This window comes from Ambystoma mexicanum, chromosome 3q, assembly GCF_040938575.1.
Source record: "Ambystoma mexicanum isolate Mex_15411 chromosome 3q, UKY_AmexF1_1, whole genome shotgun sequence".
Lineage (NCBI taxonomy): Eukaryota > Metazoa > Chordata > Amphibia > Caudata > Ambystomatidae > Ambystoma > Ambystoma mexicanum.
The window spans coordinates 311,935,530-311,957,347 of NC_090926.1; the positions used below are offsets into that span (position 1 = coordinate 311,935,530).

The window sequence follows — 21,818 nt, forward strand, 5'->3', positions numbered from 1 at the left end:
TGGGTATGCAACTAAGGTATCACGTAGTTCTTGAACATGCTGGTCTGAGAAATGAAAACCGTAAATGAAGTTGGAAAGCAAACTGGATCGTTGTGATCTTGCCGACATTATGAAGTTGGTAGTATTGGAAATTCTGCAATGGAAAGTCTACAAAAGCAAGAACTGCTAAAATAATTAGGTCTAGCTTAGCAAATGCAGAATGGAAGCACCTTTTTTTGTCCGTTGGGGGCTTTACAAAAAAATAGGAACCTCTACATTTTATAAAAACCCAACTTACTGGCTTTATCAATGCTTGTTGTTACTTGTGGAGGGGGTTGCACTCACTGCATTAAGTAGACCATTTGTGATGTTAGACGTTGTCTTTGGGTCAAGAGCAAGTCATTTAGCAAAAAACGGTGCATGCCCAGGTTTGAAAAAGGCACAGGACGTGCCGAAACACGTGTTATCACCAAGGGATCTCCTGCAGGAGTTGAATGACTAAGAAATAAAATAACCAGACAAGTTTTGAATATACGTGGGTCGCAGTGATTGTGTGAAAAAGTCAGTAATCGAAGTGAGCGGGAACGGTCGGGAGCGGTGTTCCACTACTTTTATTTTTTTGCTGCTTACCATTCCTCTACTTTTTATGACCACATTCATCGTTCTATACAGAGGATTTGTCCATTCATGTCCTTGTGCAAGTGTTAAGTTGTAATAGGAGCCTTAGTTACTAGTCACTTAGACTATTGCAATGCCCCGGCCGTAGCCTCTTGTCACACGTTGCACTGTGCTTCCACCTACCCTCTCCCCTGCCGAGACCAGTTCCACTACTTTTTCCGGTACACTTCTACCACTGGAAAAAGTCAATTCATTCACACTTTTAACAGAGGTGGGGGAGAACTCGTCCTCCGATCCTTTCACACGCACGCGACACATAAAACAGTGACTGTCATCGAAGGGCTCCAGAAGTTGACATTTATAAACCCTGCTTATCATTAAAAAAAAGCGTACTTTTGGATTAGTTGTGTTTACTATTTGGTTGAACAAAAGCATAGATCAAGATGGACACAGTCTGCCCATTTCACTTGGCAGAGGGGGTGAAGTTGCAGCTAATGATCTGGTGACGGTTTGTATTTATTTATTGGGTATTTATAATGTGCCTATACAGCAAAAGGTGTTTGAAGGTGCAAAAAGACTAAACTGACATGTCTGGGGGAGACGGGGATGAAGAAAAACAAAAATTGGACCTACTAGGCCTTGTGTCATCGGATTGTGCAAGTGAAGTAGCAAGAAGTGCAGGGGTGATGGGTAGGGATGGAGTGCCGGTCATGGCCGAAAAGACCCCATGGGTTAGGGGCATGCTAAGGAGAGGCCCGGTGGACAAGTGCCATGGGAAGAAGGTCATCATGCTTAGTGTTAGGGTCAGGGCTGGAAGGGCTCAAAAGGGTGCAGGTCCAGCTAGGATAGTGCGGGGGTCGGGAGCCTGGAAGGACAAGTGCAGGTTAGAGGGGGTGGGGGGGGGGGTCAGGAGAGAACAGGTGCAGGGGTATACTGGTCGAGGAGGGCCTGGCGCCCTTTACAAATCGGAAGGAACCAGGCAGCCAGTCAAGAAGAGGCAGACGGGGACATTAGCAGGAAGGAGGAGGAGAAAAGGTAGGTCTTGAGAAGCTTTTGGAATTTGAGGAGATCCGGCTCACGTCTGAGAGGGGCAGGTGGGTCATTCCAGAGGGAATGGAGGAGCGAGATCTACACCCCCCCACCCCCTGAACTTTATCCTTGCATCAACCTGGAGCCAGTGGAGAGATTTAAGTGATGGAGAGATGCGGCCCCTGGGTTTGAGGCCAAGGATAAGTCATGCAGTCCTATTTTGGATTAGCTGGAGGGGGCAAATGGAGGAATTGGGCAGATTGAGGAAGAGGCTGTTGCAGTAGTCCAGCCTGGAGTGGACCAAAGCTCTGGAAACATTGTTTTTCTGGGGGGAAGGTGAGGAAAGGGAAATTTGCCTCTGAGAAGGTGCAGCTGAAAGTGGGCCTTCTTGGCAAGGTCAGTCATGAGGAGAGGGGGAGTCGAACATGACAGCAAGGTTTTTTGCCTCACAAGAGGGGAAGCGGAAGGGGGCCCCTGGAGGGCGGCCAGAGTACGAGGGAACTGGGGTCCCAATGAGAAGGATCTCCGTCTTACTGGCATTGAGGCAGAGATCATTAGCAGTGCACCATGCCGGAATAGCAGGCAAACAGTCGGGAATGAGGGAGGAAGAAGAGAAGGCAGTGGAGGGAAGCTTGAAGGAGAGCTGTATGTTGTCTGCATAACACTGGAAGTTAGGAGAGAAAGCAGAGAGCAAATGGGCTAGAGGGACAAGGTAGATTTTGAAGAGCTATGGCAGGGAGTGTGATGGAGGAGAGAAAAGGGCACAGTTGAACCTGTGCAGGTTGGTCAGAGAGGAAGGCGGTCAACCAGTTCAGAGCCAGGACCGTGATGCCAAGGGTATCACAGAGCCAATTTATAAGGGAGGCATGATTGGCTGTATCAAAGGCAGAGGAAATGTCAAGAAGGATGAGATTGGAGGGAGAGTTGGAATCGAGATTGGAGAGCAAGTCTTCACGGGTGTTCAGGAGTGCAGTTTCCGTGCCTCTGGCTGCTTTGAAGCCAGACAAGTGCTCGCAGAGACAACCAACCGATTCAGGGTGTGGGATAAGCTGGGAGATGGCCAGCTTTTCCAACAGTTTGCCTAAGAAGGGGGTAATCGAGAGTAGTTGGCCGACAGGAGCGGTCAGCAGGAGGTTTTTTGAGGAGAGGCTGTACAAGGGAGTGCTTGAGGAGTAGTGGGATGGAGCCACTGGCAAAGGAGTGATTGCAGAAATCAGAATAGGTTGGAGCAAGGGAGTCAATGTTGTCCTTGCTAGTTCTGGAGGAGCATGGGAGCACCGGTTTGAATGAGACTTTCATAGCGCAGACTTGTCTAGAGAACCCATCAGGTGAAATGGGAGAGAAAGAGGAGAGTAGGAGGAAAGGGGCGAGGGAGGGGCCAAGGGAGGCCTGAGGGCGGGTGAGTGAGAAGAGTGTGGTGTAGATGAGAGTGAGGACAGGGTGTCCTGAGTTTTAGTAATGAAGTTTGAGGCCAGCGCAGTGTACAGGGTCAGGGAAGGCAGAGGAGAAATGGAGACTGCAGTAGCATTGACGAGTTCCTTGCAGATTTTGAGAAGTTCAGCTATGTTGTTAGTGGCCCCAGAGATGCGGGCTTGGATAATAGGCTGCCTTGATCGAGTGGGTGGATAGTCTGTATTTGCTTTGGAGCAGACAGCAGGCCAGTCTGTCGGCAGATTTGCTAGAAGCCTGCCACTTCGGCTCAGCGGCTCTGCACTTGCGTTTTAGAGCGGCTCGGTCAGAGTCATACCAGGTGTTGCACTTGGAGGCAGGCTTCATGCGGATCCTCACGACCGGGGCAAGGATGTCCAGAGTGTTGGAGAAGGAGAGTTGAAGGTTAGTAAGGGCTGTATCTGTATGAGAGTCTGTGGCGGGAGTGGGAGGGGGAATGGCGGTGGTCGCAAAAGCAGCAACTGACTCTCGCTTCTTTGGTCGAATGACGGAGAAGGAGACTGGCAGTGCCGGCAGGAGTTTAGCTGTGGGACCCAGGAGGTCCTGATGAGAGGACAGGAGAGCGGTGTAGTGAGAGGGTTGGCGATGGGGGATGTCTGCTGAGATGATAGCATCCAAGGTATGTCCGGCTGAGTGGGTCTGACTGGCAGGAGGAATGGAGAGGGAAAGAGTCAGAGGTTGCGCAAGAGTCCATAGGCCGCATCAGGGGAGTCAAGGTGAATATTGAAGTCTCCGAGGAGGAGAAGCAGAAGCTTGGAGGTGGAGGCCAGGAGAGGTGAGGTCAAACCACTCTGAGGAAGGGGGAGCGTGGACCAGTGGGCCTGTAGACGGTGGTAAGAGTCAGCAAGAGGATAGGAGAGACACAAAGCCTGCAGACAAGGCATTCGAAGGAGGAGTAGGACCGAGTGAGTATGATAGTAGCAGGCACCCATTCAGGGAAGATCATGGCCACACTGCCCCCGGACCGGTTAGGCCTGGGCTTAGAGAGGCTCTTGCAGCCCTCTGGCAGGAATATGTCAAAACTTGTGACAGAGCTGCCCGTGAACCACATCTCAGTGAGAGCGAGGACGTTGCGTTCGAGGTCTTCAAGGAGGAGGCAGATGTCAGAGGAGTGTTGGATGGCAGAGCGAGAGTTGAGGGCAGCTAAGTGGAGCTGGTTGCCATTTTTGATGGTCTTCTGATTATGGCTATAGAAACATGGTACAGCCGCCGCCGGCGGTGGCAGGGGGGCCAGAAGGGTAGCAGAAGGAGGAGAGGAAGGAGAAAAGAGGACGTTGATGAGAGATGAAGGACACCTATCAAGAAGAAGGAGGTTGTGCTTCAGGCCCTGGACCATGACTGCCATTCAGGTAGACATTAATGATGGCCCCAGAGGATGGGAAATATGCCAAGAGTACTTTCCAACAGGTGCCACCATTAATGGGTGAGGAAGAGAAAGGGGAGAGAACTGAGACCCTATGGGGAATCCAAAGGTCCGGAGAGGGAACGACAAAGAAAATGTCAGTGACAGTCTGCCTGGAAAAAGCGTTGACCAAGGTGTTGGGCGATGGGCAGGCCTGGATTGGACACCAGGAGATCCTTCTTGAACTTTTTCCTTCCAGACTTCGAAAGAGAGAGGGGATTGGTGATTTGAGCATACAGTAGAAAAGGCAAAAATGCCTAGATGTGAGTTTCCTGGATAGAAGGAAAAGGCCTAAATTTCAAACGCACAACAAATGCAAAATACCCGGATTTGAATTTACTAGATAGGGGGGGAAAGCCCAATATGGCTAACTAATACAATTTGCGTAAATGCCAGATAAGGATAACATACAACAGCGGTGAAGAGCAGCAGACTGCAAACTTTGCTAGTAGGAGTAATAAGAGAAGAGGAACAGTTAAATATGGATCAGTAATGGCTGTTCCCCCCCCCCCCTTTGCACACACCTTTCTTACCTTGTCGGTCGCTGCTGGTTGAGGACTGCACTGCATGGTCCACTGGCGACCACAATGTGGAGCTGCTACCTCGGGAGCTGCACTTTACCTCTGGGCCCTTAGCCAAGGGGGCTGCACAGGCAGAGTGGCTGCCCTGGAGGGTTGTGAGATAAGGAGCTATTGGCCAATCACCGGGTAGAGCGGCGGGTGGAAGGTGGGAACAATGAAGAAACAGAGTAGGAAGGGAGGCAGGGTGACAGAGCACACGTTAGTGCGCAGGGCAGTGCAAAAGGGCCAAATGTCACCCCAAAAGCTATTTAACGGGTCCGAGACCCAGCATATACCTCATCTGCGAGCCGCTATCAAAATGAGGCTCTGTAGCAGGTTGCAGGGTCCAAGGACCTTGCAGATGTCATCGGTGACAGAAGGCCTAATCACCGGGTAGGAGGGGGGCAGACAGGAATAGGGAAGAAACCGAGAAGGAAGGGATGCAGATTAGTTAGGGTTGCTTTAGCTTTTTGGGAAATTGCAGTTAGGATTGGGACTATTATTTTTCTGGTCAATTCCGGAGCCTACCCAGAGGGCACTTTGTTTTCTCAGCACGAAGTACCCATGAGTGTAGAAACCTAAACTGTTTTCTTTATTTTGGGGGGCTTTGTAAAGACTGTATGCCTTTTGCCATATGCTTCAAATCGTGTTGGCTGCATGAGTAAATGAAGGAGCATGAGTGTTACAGTGACTCTTTAGATTAGAACATCTGGTCCAACTATAGCCTTCGCTTTGTTGGTCAAGAACGTTGAAGTCTTGTATTAGAAGTACCCTCAGATGTGTACGCTTGCCATTCCATAGCAATGTGTGGGGTAGTCTAATGTTCATTGGTCCAGATGGAATGCGTGCTTGTTTGTTACCCAGTGAGCAGAAAATGACAATTTTCATAGAGGTTGTTTTTGGTGTGAATTTTGCACTGAGGCATTTCAGTTATTTTGGTTAAAGTGTAAACTAGAGTCTGAAGAAAAGAGCTTTCTATTGCCACTGTCATTGGGTAAAATTAGCTCTGCAGGGGGCGTTCAAGCAACCACTTGTAAGGCAGTGGTCAGTTATGGGATTTGTTAATGTAAGCTAGAATGAGTGTGAAGTAGCATGGGGTCACTTGTTTGGTTCATGATGATGCTAGGTGCGAGTGTCAATTTCAGTGTCTGTCAAGTGCTCAATGTTCGAAGGGAATGGCAACAGTTCTTTAATGGCTAGCAAGAAAATTGTACTACAGGTGTGGAAACATTGGCTTGGCCTAATTAAGCCTGTAATTCTCTCGTATAATTTTAGGAGGTAGTTGACCAATCTCATTACTTGAACATACTGTGTCTCATGGGAGTTGAAGGAGTGGGAATTCTTAGATGGCAGGTTCAAACGAGCCTGGCAGGTTACACTGGTACTGCTTTTATGAGCGAGAAATCTTAACAGCATGGCTCCCATGCAGTCAGGAGTGTTGCAAGCACAGGGCATAGGGAAGAGGAAGAGCAGCAGATACAAGCCTGATAGATTCTGCTTCCTCTAGTGGATCCTGTTCATGTGTCAGGTGTTGAGGGATGCAGGGCTGTTGTGAACTACACTTCGGTGGCAGTTGTTTGGTCTCTTGGATACGTACAGTGGGATCTATGTGTTCCTGCATCAATACAGGCCCTGCCTCTCTTCATGCACAGACTAGGGCCTACTTGGGCAATGGTGTGTGTGATGGTTCACCAGGTCTTGTCACTTCTCCCCAGGGTGCAGCCCTTTCCTATGAGGCTGGGGAGGTGTGGCTGCTACCCAATAGTCCCACTAGGGGTGTTATGCGGGATAGACCTCATAGAGAGGGACTCCCCACCTAGGGATAAGGATGTCCACCTGGGGAAAACCCTACACCACAGCACATAAACTGCTACCCTCATGCCCACCCTTTTCATCCACTCTTGATAGTAGAACCATGTGCTACTTAGGTGGCTCACTGGAGGCATGAAGTGTGCCAAAAACATTCATAGATTCTGTTGCTGTTACGCGAAGGTGGTGTCAACAGTATTAACAGGAAAGCGAGAACGGACAAAGAAGATCTCATTGCAGAAGCCAGGAGTGTGCGAAAAAAGCCCAGAAAGTTCAAAGTCTGAACGCTGCAGCAAGAGCAATTAAGTGTCTCTGAGAGGGGAAAGGCAACACATTGCAGCGAGCTGGCTCACTTAGTGGTGCTATGACCGCCGGAAGCTAGGAGGAGGAGGAAAGGCCCCCGGGAAGAACCAGAGCTGTCTCCCCAAGGCACCACAGGTAACGGGAATGGCGGGGAAACTGGTTGGGGTCCGGAAAGAGGCCCAGCAACGGAGTAATCTCCCTCATCGCAGTGGCCAAACCCATACCCCTGCTCTAGCTGAAGGCATCAGAGTTCTCTCCCTCATTGCAGTGGTCCAACCATTCCTGATGCTCAAGTAGACTTTCGAACGGTATGCAAGAAAAATAGAGGAGCCTGGAAAAGATATGTATCATCCAGACATTAAAAGGATGCCAAATAAAGCTGTACGTTTTTCTACTTCCTGGAAAGATTTGAAGGGACTGATGCCAGCTTTCTATAAAAGTGCTGAAGGATCGCCGTGGAGAACTTTGATAAAGGAACCAGGCGACGGGAGTCATTCCCCTTGCCCTGTTTTGAAAGGACACTGAAAGAATTACTATTACAAGAAGATTGAAGCAAGACATCAGGAGAAGGGAGTCCTTCTCCTGGTGAAGGAACTTTACTTTTTGTAATAGACCTTTGGTGTTAGTGTTAGGTGTAGATTGCTAGGTTTCTGACGGAGGACCGAGAAAATATTATTTTTGGTCTGACATTCGACAGGTCACTAAAAGTTGTCCTAGGTTGAGACAGGGCAAGCCCCCCATCGAAGTAGGGAGAGATGGGTTTTTTTCTTTTTAATAAATAAGTGTGTAGCCCCAAACACGACCCTCCTTCTACTACACCTTCACATGCCCTAATAATGGGCCCATTCGAGAAAAACAAAGCTTTGCTTTAATCAAAGTTGTCCTGAGTAATCGATGATAACGATCGCCTCTGAACAAGTCCATTTAACCTTTTTGTACTACAACTTTGAGCGAACAAACATGCTGTCTATCACGGTCCCCCAGTGCAATCGCCCTGATGAAGCACACAACCCTCATAAGAATGAAGCGAAAGGGAGGGCGGCTGTGGAGAATGGCTAGCAGTACTTGGTGGTTTTCATGCTCTGACTGCATCCTGGAGCTGTGGCTGGCACCCTAGTTAGGTCATTATCATAGTTCATGGACCCTGCCACATCTGCCCATGGAGTTGAGGCATGCCTCTGGGATGGAGTGCATATGGGGATGTGTTGCAGCATGGTGAACATGGAAGAAGATGGATTTAAGAGTGGCTCCAAATTATGTTGAGACGTCTAGGGTAGCGTCTACCAGGATTTCCACATTTGTTACGGCAGTGGTAACAACGAAGGGAACCACAGAAGGCAATGAGTGCTGGAAGGGCACATGATGACGTAGACAGTAATCTTAACTTAGAAACGGTACCTTGGCGTGTTTCCAATGACCTAGATTTCCCCAGAGCTTTAAAGCTGTCCTGGCAGACAACAATGTAGTTGGTTGGTTGGTTGGTTGGTTTGTGTTGCCCTGATGGCAGTCGAGGCATGATGAACACAAGCATTGAGCGTAGTTGTGAAAGAGCACAACAAACGACCAAACAAATTAACAATGTTTCCTGTTCATGCACAACTGCCATTGGAAATATTTACCTGAAGAGCTGGATATGAAGGTGGCAGGTGCTGGAAGTCTTAATTCATACTCTGTAAACCCTGTGCAAATTACTGTTTTCTTTAGAGATGAGGAAGTTCTTGGAACTCGCGTGGCTCTGGCTTTCCATGTTCCCCTAGCGTCCAGCCCTCTCGGTCGGTCGATTTCACTGTACTTTTCTTCTGTCCTTCGGCAGCTTTCAACAGTCTTTGCCCTCCAGTTATGCTAAAAGACGTTATCAAACACAATCACTGTTATGGTGGGTTTAAAGAATGCTTTTGCAGCTCAGTTCTCACTTCCAGGGATGGATACTACATGGCGTTGTGGCTTGTTAACTGAAATGGCGTATTCTACAAAACAAAAGGAGTGAAGGCTGAAAGGGTTTGAATTAATCTCAACCTCTGGCATTGCTCTGGACAAGTTTCCAACCACCGTTCTTCAGCGTGGTAAGCCATTATAAAAAAGAGAAAAATCATATGGAAATGGGGTCTTACCCCAAAATGGGCAGTCCAGACATAACTGCTTGGTTCCATCCCTTTTGTACGAGACCACAAGCAACCCCAGACCTGTTTTGGTCTCATTGGGCATCATCAGTGATGTTTTGCGTGGGTCTCTACCCCGGTTCAGGCTGGACTGATCCCAATGGTGGCAGGATCAAGACTCATTTGCATATGGCCTGTCCTTTTATCATAACGCATGCACGAATGTAGTGGGTTCGACAGCCACAGAAGACACCGGACCCAGGCTTCACTGTAAGTAGTTTTAATGTACATTGGTGTACATGAGGTAATACCACTCCATAGACGGCACACTGGCCACCCACACCCAGCCAGCTCCCAGTTGTAACTGCCACCCTCAGAACACTCCTGCAGTCACACACCACATTCCATACTGAAAGCTCTGTAAAGCTCCCAATGCGCTGTAGCAGGCCCTTGTCATTCTACATACAAGACGGCGCTCCCTTCTCTCCGGTCTATATCCATTGGGCTAGTGCTGCCCTTCACACTCGCCACACTGCTTATAGACTCGTGCCCCGTCCAGCTTGCATGGCCTGCAAACTCCTGAGAAATGGTTCCTTCTTTGCTAGTACCACAATTTCAGCTGCACAACTTGCTGGATACTTACCTAGGAGCCAGTGCTCTCCCACCTGGTGCCCCCCCTGTTGGCACAACACAACTCACACTGCCCTGTCTGGAAGCCCTCAGACCACAACTCTGTCCTTCCTGCTGGCACGGAGTTGGGTTGTGGACATGCTCTTTAGAGGGCAGTGGTCGTCCCTTCACTTCTCCCTCTGCCACAGCACTCCTGGTACCTATACCTTGTACTCATGCAATCCAAAGAAGATCACTTTGTTGACAAAATGTAGTGAGTTTGTTAGCCACAGAAGACACTGGGCCCGAGTTTCACTTTAAGTAGTTTTGATGTCTGTTGGTGCACATGAGGTAAGTTAGATAAACTCCATAGATACACACTGGCCAGCCACACCAGGCCAGCTCCCAGTTGTAACTGCCACTCTCAGAACACTTGTGCAGTCACACACACACTACATTCCACACTGACCTCACGACATACCAATGCACAAACCCCAACAGGAGATCATAACAATGGGCTATAAAAAAAACAGTATGTAAGGTTGCTAAGAGCATTGCATTCCACCCATCAGATGTTTGGTTATGGCCTATTCTACTCCAGGATATTGTGAGTAAAACTGAAGTGCATTGCTTTGGTGGCAAAAAAGAATTGACTAAAAGCACATTTTAGCTTATTGTGCTGTAGTACAGGCGAAATGGCTATTTGCATATTGGCTTAGTGTCACAAGTATAGTCCAACACGCAAATGCTGGGCAATTCTCCACCAAACAAGGGTGCAAACAGCAATGCCAGGCACATGTTCTGTAGACCGTGTTGGCTTACATCTATGATTGACCACTGAGGTCCATTGATGTTACTTTTCCTGATAAATAGGTAAGTGGTCTTGTATCGGGCCCTTCTGCCAAAAATGTTGGCCTTGCTGCTAATGGCCCTGTAAAAGAAAGCTGGTGCTGGGGAGGGGGCTGTGTTAGTCGGACAGGGGGGGGAAGGTTGAGTGCAGCTCGTTAGCACCTCTAAACTTTGGTGTTGGTATTGTATGGGTTGTATTGTGTTCGGGGTAGTGGGGATACATGCAGGGTCGGGCTACCCGTACGGATGATCCGAGGGTTAAGGCTAGCAATGGTGCATTGTAGTGGTGGTGTTCGTAGCAAAAGAACAGCACAGGAGTCTGGGGGGGGAACGTGGCACAACGTTGAAAGATTTTAGCGGTGAAGGAGGAGTACAGTGAGTGGGGTCAGTGCTCGAAGAATTCTTCGGGTGTTGTGGGGGGGGGGGTCCTTTCAAGCATGGAGTTAAAACTGGTTTGTGGACCCTGCAAAATGGCGCCATTCCGTAGAAAAGGCTATTGGGCCTACTCCATTCGCAGTAGAGGGGCTTTAACACTTTAGGCAAATGTTGAAACACTTGGGGTTTCACCCTAAATCCGTCAGGCTAATCCAGACATGGACGCCCTGATTTCTGTACCTATGGAGAGACTCTGCCTCCCTGATAACGCCCCACAAAGTGGAATCCTGTGTTTGGGGTTGCTGATGGTATTCCTGTTCAGAGGACAATATGATGCCATTTTCTTGGATTGCCTTTGAGGGTAGCTGTGAGCTACAAATAGCTGTGCTTGTAAACCTTTCGGAGTGGGTATTGTTGTACTCGGCCCCGTTTCTTGGCCCCCCCAAAAAGCTGCTTCTGAGCTTGCCCACAGCAGATTAAGCAGCCTGCTGTGCCGGTGAGTCCCCCTCTGTGATGTGCTGCTGGCTGCTCTCTACCGACTTGTGGATGACTGCATGCGTTTGAATATGCAAACAAAGGAATGCATATTGCAAACGCAGAGTGTGAGGTGCTCTGGAGTCGCACACCCCATGCCCCTCATTCTTTGTGCTGATAGCCTTTCAGGTGGGGCAATTCATAAGTGATGGCTGTCTTAACAAGCCAATTTATTTACACAGCTTCTGCTTAACATTTCAGTGTTAAGAACTGAGCATGGGGCATTTTTATTCACCAGGCCAGCACAAGTATCAGTTAGCTGACCAAACCCATGCATTCTTCAGAGAATTAACGTGCCACACAGAAAAGTCTTATTTTATGTCTCTTTATTTGACACACCAATATATATTGCTTTTTAGTTACATATGGCGCATCCCTGGGAAGGTTAATTCTAATTTTCTTGAAGTATTCTAGTGGCTGATTTGGGACATGGACTAAATGCGTCTACTCGGGATCAAAGGTCTTTAAATTGTCTAAGCAAGCCAGCCACTGTCTAGTGTGCACACCAAATGGCAACTCAATGTCACCTGGCACCTTGATTAGGAAAGTAGAATTCATTGTGTGTCACTGTGCAAACAGTAGTCCGTGGCAAATCAATGCAGTGCTATGTTTGCAGAAATGATTTGTGCACTGCACAAGTCGCCACCCTGTTAGTTAATGCCGCCTATGTGGTGGTCACTTATGTAACCGAACATATACCTGTTTTTGTCTGATATGCCCAATGTCCATACAAAAGCACACTGGGATGTTTTGTGTATGTGGCTCTGACGAGCATGCCATACTGTACCCACACTTAAACACATAAAGCAATCAATGAAGTTGCCTCAAATTGTAAATTCACTTGGCCAAACTCCCTTTCTACAATGCCACAGCAGGATTTTCACTAGCTGCAGCCCAGCACTAATAAGAGATGCTAATGCCCGCTTTGTTAGATAAAGCATGGGCCTGCTCTTTTTTGCCGAAATAACCCCCGAGGCCTGCGTAATAGTGAGGAGGTAGTGGCTGAGAAACTGTGTACCCTTTACCATGCACCAGAAGCCAGTTTTGTTTAAAACGCTTCATCAGTTTATTACTGGTCAGGCTAAAGTAAGATGTTTCTGTAATGGGGTTAGGCATGCCCTCACTGAGACCCAGCCCTTCCTCCTATACAATTCTTCAGAAGCAAAAGAGCTCATGTGCCCCTTTTGAGTGGCTGATGTTGCAGCCAATTTATACTTGCATCCAAAAACGTAAGCTGTCCAAATGAGCATGCATGGTTCATGGTTACAAACATTTTAATGTTGGAGTGAGTATTGTGAACTGTGATGTGAGCACTAAGCCATGCATCAGTTATGAATTTAGAGATTCATACATACAATCCTTTTATCACAGACTTGTTTATCAAATGCATAGACCTCTGATCATTGTTATAGTCTTGAAATGCTCTGTGATTTAATGCAAAGCATACAGGAATCTCCATTGGCGCTATTTGGCCCCTTTCCCACTCTCGGAGAGGTGTTTTGAAAGAGTACAATAAGAGTGTACCAGACTGCCCATCTTGGAATGATAGCCTTCTATCAGAAAATAATTCATATGGTTAGTCTAGTATTGACCCTTGCGAAATACAAGTGGGGTGGTACGAACAGAACACCTGCAACACAGGGCCAGGTCAGTGGTCCCTCAGACCCCCGTGGGCTGTTTAACCACAGTGTGCAAGTAGGGCCATTTTGAAACTGCATTCAGGCAAGGCCTTCCCTAGGAGCAGGTGATGGAAAAAAACATTTACTTGGGCAGCAACTGCTGTAGTTTCACATTAGAATTCTTCTGTAAAGTACTTGAATTACAATGTAATGAAGCCAGCTTCATTTATATAGCAATTACTTATTCATATTTAGGAGGGGTTTTGTCACACGACTGAAGCTAAAAGCTGCCCTGCTTGTACTAATACTTGTATAAGGTGTCGAACTATCCATAGAGGGGCACATGGATGCTGCAGGTCCGGGGTTCATGGTCACCGGCGCCTATTGTTTTACTTGGGACCTACAAACTGAGCAGCCGTGTCTCTAAGCCGTGCGCCACGCGCCACCCTGGGAACCCGCCGAGCTTCCTGTGTGTTTACCCTGTGGGCTTTTATAGGAATCATTAACTCTGGGCAGGAGGCAGATAAGCAAGTTGAAGCATGCCATAAGATGGTTGATTAGCCAGGGAACGGTTGGCCCGCAGAATGATTTATCTCGGGCTAGTGACGTTCGGCATTATTGGGTCACAGTGGGGGGTGGGCGAGGGTCCTTCACACTGGACGACTTTTTTGGGGTATTGAGTGCGGCTGCGCTTGTCGCGTGGGTATCGCGGGTCTCCTCAGTTATGGCTCATGGGGAAGGCTGTGGTAAACATTGTTATGCGTAGGTGGGAGGGGAGCAGTCTCTCACTGAGAGTGACTGCAGGAACATGGAATGCCTTAACAGCCCTGCCCACCTTGCGACACGGGAATGTATACAGCCTGGACGCAGTGCTGTAATGGAGCGTCTGCACATTGACAGATAGCTAGTTCACAAACGTACTCTTTACCGTTCGAACTTGCATGGTCACTGACTCCATTGTGAGACACTGGCACCATAATTAGCGTTGTGGCGTTTGAGTGTGCTACTGGAGAACTGGTTGTGCCCGTTTCTTTGGGCAGCATGTTTGAGGGTTGCTTTTGGGAGTGTTTTCTGAGATTGTCTCTACTGCGAATAATATATGAAGTGCACTGCCACCGGGCAGGATGTGTGTTTTGGATTTCAGGCTCGGTAGTTTTACAAGTCGTGAGTGGCTATGGTGTTGCGGCCTAGGCTAATGTTTGGGTTCAGCTTGTGAGGCATGATTTTGCACACAGGCGGCTGTTATGGGCGACAGGGTGCACTCTGTGGTGTGCGAGTCTATGGTGACACTGTTTGCTAAAAGGCTGCGTATATTTCCGTGTGTGTGGTTTTCACTCATTGCACCTGTACATTTAATGCTTGGCCTTGAGAATGGAACATTGGCTCCAGCCGTATGAATTGCTGTGCCTGTGCCGGGTCTGTTCTTTGCGTTTATTCTTTTTTGATACTCTGCCTTGTTAAGTGGAGCGTGGGACGGGCCTTGCGACGCTTGCCAGCAGGGCAGTTTGTAGCCAACTTGGTGCCCAGGACGAAACACTAGAATGCGTGCCCAGCGGCCCCCTCGTTCAGGAATAGAACAGTGATTCAGAGAGCTCTACATTTGAGGGTGCACCTCCTTGTCTTGGGACTTTTTGACATGGCTGTTAATCTTTTTGTAAGCGACATCTATGGGACCTGACTTACCCCATCACCCTGGCGTGAACTGTGTTCGGAACCCTCCCTTGATCAGACACGCGGAGTGACGTGAATCTAGAGCGACAGGGTGCTCTTCATGCGCACTCATTTCTTGCATAGTTTCTCTTCTTTGTAAGTGAGTCACCTGAGCTAGCTGGGTGCTTTCTTTAAATTATTCATGCGCTAGATCAGCCAGATGTACTGAGCATATGAAGGTGCCACTGTGCAGCATTTAATTGAGTATTTGTGCAGCAGCTCTTTCCACGATGTGAAGGGAACTGACTTCGATTGTCCAAGACAAGCTCTTTTTTTTGACTCTTCTACGTAGGCTTCCTCCAGGAAGTCAATGTCTGGCCTACAACCCACCCATCCCATGAGCATCCCGGCCAGTAGCCGTGAGCACTAGGACTGCTGCATGATCTGCCCTGCTGCTGCAGTGACACAAACCCTACATTTTTATTTCGGTTGCACCATGTGTACCCAGGGAGTTTTCAGTGTGTTGTGAATCTCCTAGTAGTTGGCTTTGATGTCCATGTAAAAAGAGTGACGCAGGGTCTGTTAAAACGGACTATGGATTCTCCGTTTGGTGTCATGGTATAGTGTGGCTGTGGTTGGTCGGTACTACCACCAGGCAGCAGTAAATTCTCCATTAGCATCTCTATAGACTGTTTTAAGACTGTGTTTTAGCAGTGTGTTGTACACCCTGCTGTGGGGGTACATGTTTCTAGCAGTGGTTGTTTCTGGACGTGGTGAGGCGTACATGTTTTGGAGCTATGGCAGAGGTAGCTGTTTCTGGAGCTGGTTGCGGGGGTAGCTTTTACTGGACCATGGGGCAGCTGTTCCTGGAACTGGTGTGGTTCTTACTGATACTGGACCATGGGGCAGGTCAAAGCGTTTCTGGACGTTGGGGTGGTTTCTGGGGCTGCAGCAGGCACCTCAGTTCTTTGACATGGCAGGCAGAAGATTTCTGGCTCCTGTGCCCTTCTCCCCACTAACAGATCCACCAGAGTGCCAGGCGTCCCTGCAAATGGCAGCAGAATACGTCATAAATCCCTGTGACATGACATATTTGTTTCTATATCGTGGTGGATGTAGCCTTTTCTAGATGGTGACAGTTAATATTTTTTTGTAAGGTGGTTGCCATACATACATTTTGGCAAGTGTATTTTTTTCTGGATGGTAGGAGGGCTTTTGAGGGCTTGTGGATTCTGGATGGTGCTTTTTTCGTGGATTTATGATGCTCTACATAACCCTGATTTGAGGTTGGTGCAAGCTTTGTAATTCAGCCACATTGCTGGTTTATGTGCATTTATTTGCTAAATTTCAAGTAGGATTTTATCGTGGTAAGGTTTTTACTAGCATAATTTTATCCTGCGCATATTAAAGACTGGTAGTATGAGAAACTTAATTCTTAATTAGACCACCGGCAGTCTGTTCTTCATGTACACTAGGAGGGAGAGATTTAAAAAGGGGCAGAAGTGGACAGGCACTCACAGCGAGCCAAAGGCAAGCCTACCTTTACTGAAACAGCCTATGGCCTTAAAAGCGAGTCCCCTGACACGAATAAAAAATACGAAACATTCTTCACTGGAATTAAGAAATGCAAACAATCCATTAGTACATTTCTATCCAGAAAGGCACCCAAAAGGACACACAAACTGTGATTGACATATGCTTTTTACTAGTATGCCGTTTTTACATTGACCTCTTGGTAAAGGTTTAGATTTTGGTCGAAATTTGGTTGGACGACCAAATACACACAAACATATAGGACAGGGGAGTGAAGGGGGGGGGGGGGTGATTCAGGGGGTTGGATGGAGTAGGGAGTTGCGGTATGCGGCAACCCCCATAACAAAAAAAGGTCAAAAATAGGTAGACCAAATTTGAGTCGATCAAAAAAAAGAGGTTAATGTAACATAGAACCCTTTTTACCATATACACAGCAACCCAATGAGACCCCACTATTTTGCGTTTAATCATATAATGGCAGTATGTCGTTTCATAATAGATGCACACCTGATGGCCAATATGTTACTGAAGCCTGGATCTGACAGCTCCCCTCCTCCATAAGAATTGCTCTAATTCTAATGAAAAACTGCACTTGTGACCAAGGTGGAGGATAAGCATTTATTTACCAAGATAACCGAAGAGCTAAACTCAGGATCTTCCAGAGATCACCCAACTGTGAGTCTTTAGTAATGGCGATTCCTTTTTTTTGCTTTACCGACACCAGCGTCAGATGTGAGCTTTGTGACAAACTTTGCCAAAACAGACACTTTGAACAACTTTAAGAATATTTTTTTTTTTACCAGGATAACTAAATGTTAAGACTGATGACCTGTATAACTGTATGACAATTAGTTGTTGAAAAATATGGCCTACCAGGCATAACGGGGATCTACACACACTTCAGGACATGTGCTAAGCCTTATTTTTTGTCTCCCGTAGGCATTATATGTACAGGTCCTGTGACCTGTGGGGTGCATGGGCCATCATGTTTCAAAATTTGACAGAGCTTTAAAGGGACCTCCACCTAAAAACATATCCCTACCATGCAAAATAATAGAACGCAAATGGAAAGTCTTGCAAAGAGCAAATTGCTAACAGGCCTTCAAATTCTCCTTAATAAGAGACCTGGACTAGGACTATGCACGGTTATTAATTGGCTGACAGCCTAGAAGAAATGTTTCTGATGAGCACCAAAAATTCTAATAATGCATGGTTACCCAATAAATTACGAACCGTGTTAAAAAAGGAAAGTAGATGGCACCTGCATTTATTACTTCATCATAGTATGTAAGTCAAGAGGATAGATTTTACATATTTGCATTGCTACAAACATCTGACCAAAAAGCCAACAACCAAAAGCTGTCACGATCATCTGGCAACCTCAATGGTACAAAACACGTTTAAAGAATTCCAGATTAACTTCAATTCCTAAAATAATGGGATTGCGTACCCCATCACAAATCCTTTGTGGTGGCTTAAGTGAAAATGTTATTGTACAATATCCATGTGTGTCTTTTTAAGACACAAAAATAGCCAGAAAAGTTCCTGGTGACTTAAAACTTGGTCTGTCATCATACACCGAGCCTGTTGCAGCTGCTCACACTGGAACAGTATGAAACTTTGATGGCAGACAGCAAACCTTTGGGCACTTCGATTTTTAAGGAATTGGCCAAGGCCACAATTATAGCCAAGAATCTCGAACTACTTCACACCCTAGAACGTCTTAGGGTCGCAGAGGAACTTAAATTTGCACTGCTATTAAAAACAAAACGAGCTGAACCACCAGACCTCTCTAATTACATGCCAGGGCTAATTATTTTCTTTCCAGCAAAACTTTAAGCTAGAACTGCAGCCATTTAATAGAGTGCAACTCCAGTCTATCTAGTAAATGTGCAGGCTGGTTTCTGACAACTTCACAGTCTGTTATAACATTTATACCGGAAGGCCTTAGATGGATCATGGGATGCTGGAGGTACCAGAGTAAAGGACCTGCTCTGGATTGTGCCAGTTTGAACAAACCGAACACAAAGTGTAGCACTGGCTTTTTTTTTTTTTCTTCCCTGGTACAGAGCCTAGATTGTGGAATACCGCAGGGTTCATCACTGTCACCTCTACTGTTTAATATCTGTTTGCCCCCCTTGTTGGCCCCCTTCATTTCACTCTTCCAAAATATGTGTGTTGAAATATATAACTAGCCACGCGATACCCAAGTGATCTTCAAAATCATGCATAAGGCCACTAACCCAGTGGGCAACTTTTTAGAATGTCTTATCTTGATAGAGGCTTGGATGAGTGGCAGTCCTCTAAACATTAAATCCACCAAAAGCAGAAATAATTGTTGTAGGGATACAAAAGACGAAGGCGTCCCATGCAGATCTGGCCTCGGCAGATTGATCATTGCCCAACAACTTCAGCAAAGGTAAAAAAACATAGAGGTCATAATAGACGGCAAAATGATTGTGGAGGTCTAGGAATCAATGGCGACTAAGAATTGTTTTATTAGGCTGTGAACACTTAGACAGATACTTCCAGTGCTGAACCCCCCTCACAGAACCTAGGTAAGAGTTTGATTGGTGCTGCCACACCTGGATTATGCAAATATTGAAATACTGCATACCTAGGAATCTCAAACACTAATGTAAAGACTTCAAAGGACACAGAATGTGGCCAACCTCGTGGTACTATGGCTGAAGGAATTTGAGCACATTCCACCAGCTCTTTCCAATCTCCTCTGGTTGCCTGTGGTGGCCCACATCAAGTTTAAGTCACGCAATTCATAAAGCCGGTTCTAGATTTATTGCCTACAAATTCCAGTGTTAATTTCCAATATGGAACTGTTGATCAAACAGCAAATATATATGCTGGTGGTACATAGGTTTCTCAAAGAAAGCCAAGGCGATTGAGCTTTTTCATTCAGTGCAACTGAACTCTAACATACTGCCGCGGTCACCCATCACTGAACATAGGACATGCTGGAAAAACCTAAAGACCTTCCTGTTCTGAGGATTTCTGAAATGATACTGTAAGCATACACTATTCTCATTAAGGGTATTACCAAAGTACCAGGGGATCTCCTTGGAGGCTACAGTGGGCTTCATATGCACTAAATCACATAGCATAGGTATTTGTAAATGGTGTTTGGGTGTTTTCACATTGTTCTTTTTATTGTTGTGCAGTGTGATTATTTTGATATTTGAGAAGTAGTTTGAGGGCCTCCCACTTTGGTGTCAATTTTCACATACAGGCGGATAGGTTGGTTTAGACATCTGTGGTATGGTATTGGTACATTTATATTCATGTGTGATAGCTTTATTTTGTTGTATGATTTTGTCAGTCCAATATTTAGGTTGTTTCTGTATGTGATACTTTAGCTTAGGATCATATTTTGTTGATCGGAGCTTTTCATGGAAGTTAAAGTACCTCGACAACCTAAACTCTCTTGCTTTGGACCTCAGATTTCCTTGCTTGTAGGCGAGATGCATGTTGGCCTATGTTCCTTCTTTGCGATACTTGGTTTTAATTGGCATGGTAGCATACAGGGCATTGAAATAAAGATAATATTAGTTATTTTTTAGACTAATTATTTCACAGACCAGCAGACAGATCTCACAAAACAACTTCGGAAATTCTACCATGGTGCACCTTTGGCCCACAGCTCATGAATGTTTGGTCTGTCTGATAGCATTGTTTCTCTTGTAGGCGGCTGTCTTGTATTTATTCCCTTATCATGCATACTCTTATTTTAGGTATTAGCAATGTATGAGTGGCTGAGATATCCCCTTTTAATTACACCTTAGTGTACACATAGTTAATAATTTACAAATGATTCTGCCTTTGAAGCTCCTTGCTGCTTTCCAAGTCTGCAGTTTTTTACAGCCTGCTTTGATCAAGAAACTGTGTCCATGACTGGGAAACCCTTCTCCTAACCCAGAAGCATTTTCAATTCCCAAGAAAACCTACAAGATCGGTTAATGTTCTGAAAAGAGATCCAGTAAAGGGTGGTAGTGGGAGGACGATTCCCAGAGCCTTTGGCACTTGCCCCCATCTGCCTCGAGTACCCTGCTCTAACCAGCCCACTATCGCTGCTGGGTGGCCTGTAGCACAGAAAACCACACTTTCCAATGTGTTTATATATCAGCCGTACTATGGCATGAAGGTGGAGGAAAGATTATCTGGGCCTCTGTCAAGGCAGCACGTTGTGAGGGGTCAGACATGAAAGGCTGACACAAAGAGCTGATGTTTTCAATATCGGACCTCTTTATTAAATAGGGTTGGATGAAAGCCTTCCTGTCCTTATCTTAAGGAGAATGTCCCTACATAGGAAACTAAAAGCTCAGCCTGTGTCATCAAACATATAAACTGCCCTTGTGTCCAAAACATACTACTCTGACCTTTACATTAAAAATGAATGACAAAACTGGCAGGAAATGTATCTTGCGTATATTTGGTAAAAAGTATTCACAATTAAGGCAAATAGACGAATCCAACAGAAACAGTCTTTTCCAAGGAGATGTCCTTGGATCCACCAGAGGGTGATTTCCTTTCCCCTAGGTTATCGAAGTGTAATCGCAAAAGTGTCTCTTTCAAATGATAACCATTAAGGATGGCAAAAGTGTCTCTTACAAACGGCAGCTCCTTAAGGATACCAATTCTTTCACAGCAGAGTTGTAAGGTTGTCACTTCCAAACAGCTCCTTAAGGATAACAATAGGGCCTCTTTCAAATGATAGCTTTTTAAGATGGCAAAAGTATCTCAGATGTTCTTCAATGTTTCTTTCTACAACTTAAATTAACCTCCTGGTATACTCCCCTGCCAGGAATCCCTTTTTGTTTCTTACAGATCCCCTGGTATACTCTCCTGCCAGGCTATCATGCCTCCCAATGTTCACTGTCTGGTGTGTTCCTTTCACCAGGACGACTTCTTGAATTCACTGTCCTTTAATTCAACACAGATGTACTACTTCACTGTGTTTCTACTTCATTGGCTTGAGGTACTACCTGTTCCAACGTTCCCCACACTGTCATCTCACGTTCGGGGATTTGATCTAGTTATGCATTTTTATCTTTATTGTTCATTGGCTTGGGACAATGCATGCTCCAACATTTTGCACCTTGCTTTTTCATCTATGGGGAATTGTTCAATTTCTGTCTTTATTTCACTTGATCGGTATTTAAAATAGCCTCTTAATTGCCCCCATGTCCATCAGTATGCCCCGGGGTCCCCAGTGGCTCTGGGTAGACTAACCGGTGTACTGAAGTGTTCTCGACCCTTGGGAAAACCACTGCAGTGAAGCTCCCGCTGTAGGACGGTCTTCCCCTGCACAGCAGGCCTCGTTTCAGCCTTCCGAGCAGCTCCGCGCTCGCTCGTCTGCATGACCGCGGTCACACTGCACAACGTGTTC

At 46.5% G+C, this 21,818-nt stretch overlaps 1 protein-coding gene across 1 annotated transcript in view; it reads left to right on the forward strand.

Moving 5' to 3' along the window:
* ADCY6 (adenylate cyclase 6) overlaps positions 1 to 21,818 on the forward strand; it is an 820,353-nt gene that overhangs the window by 124,088 nt on the left and 674,447 nt on the right. The gene's annotated exons all lie outside the window — the stretch shown is intronic.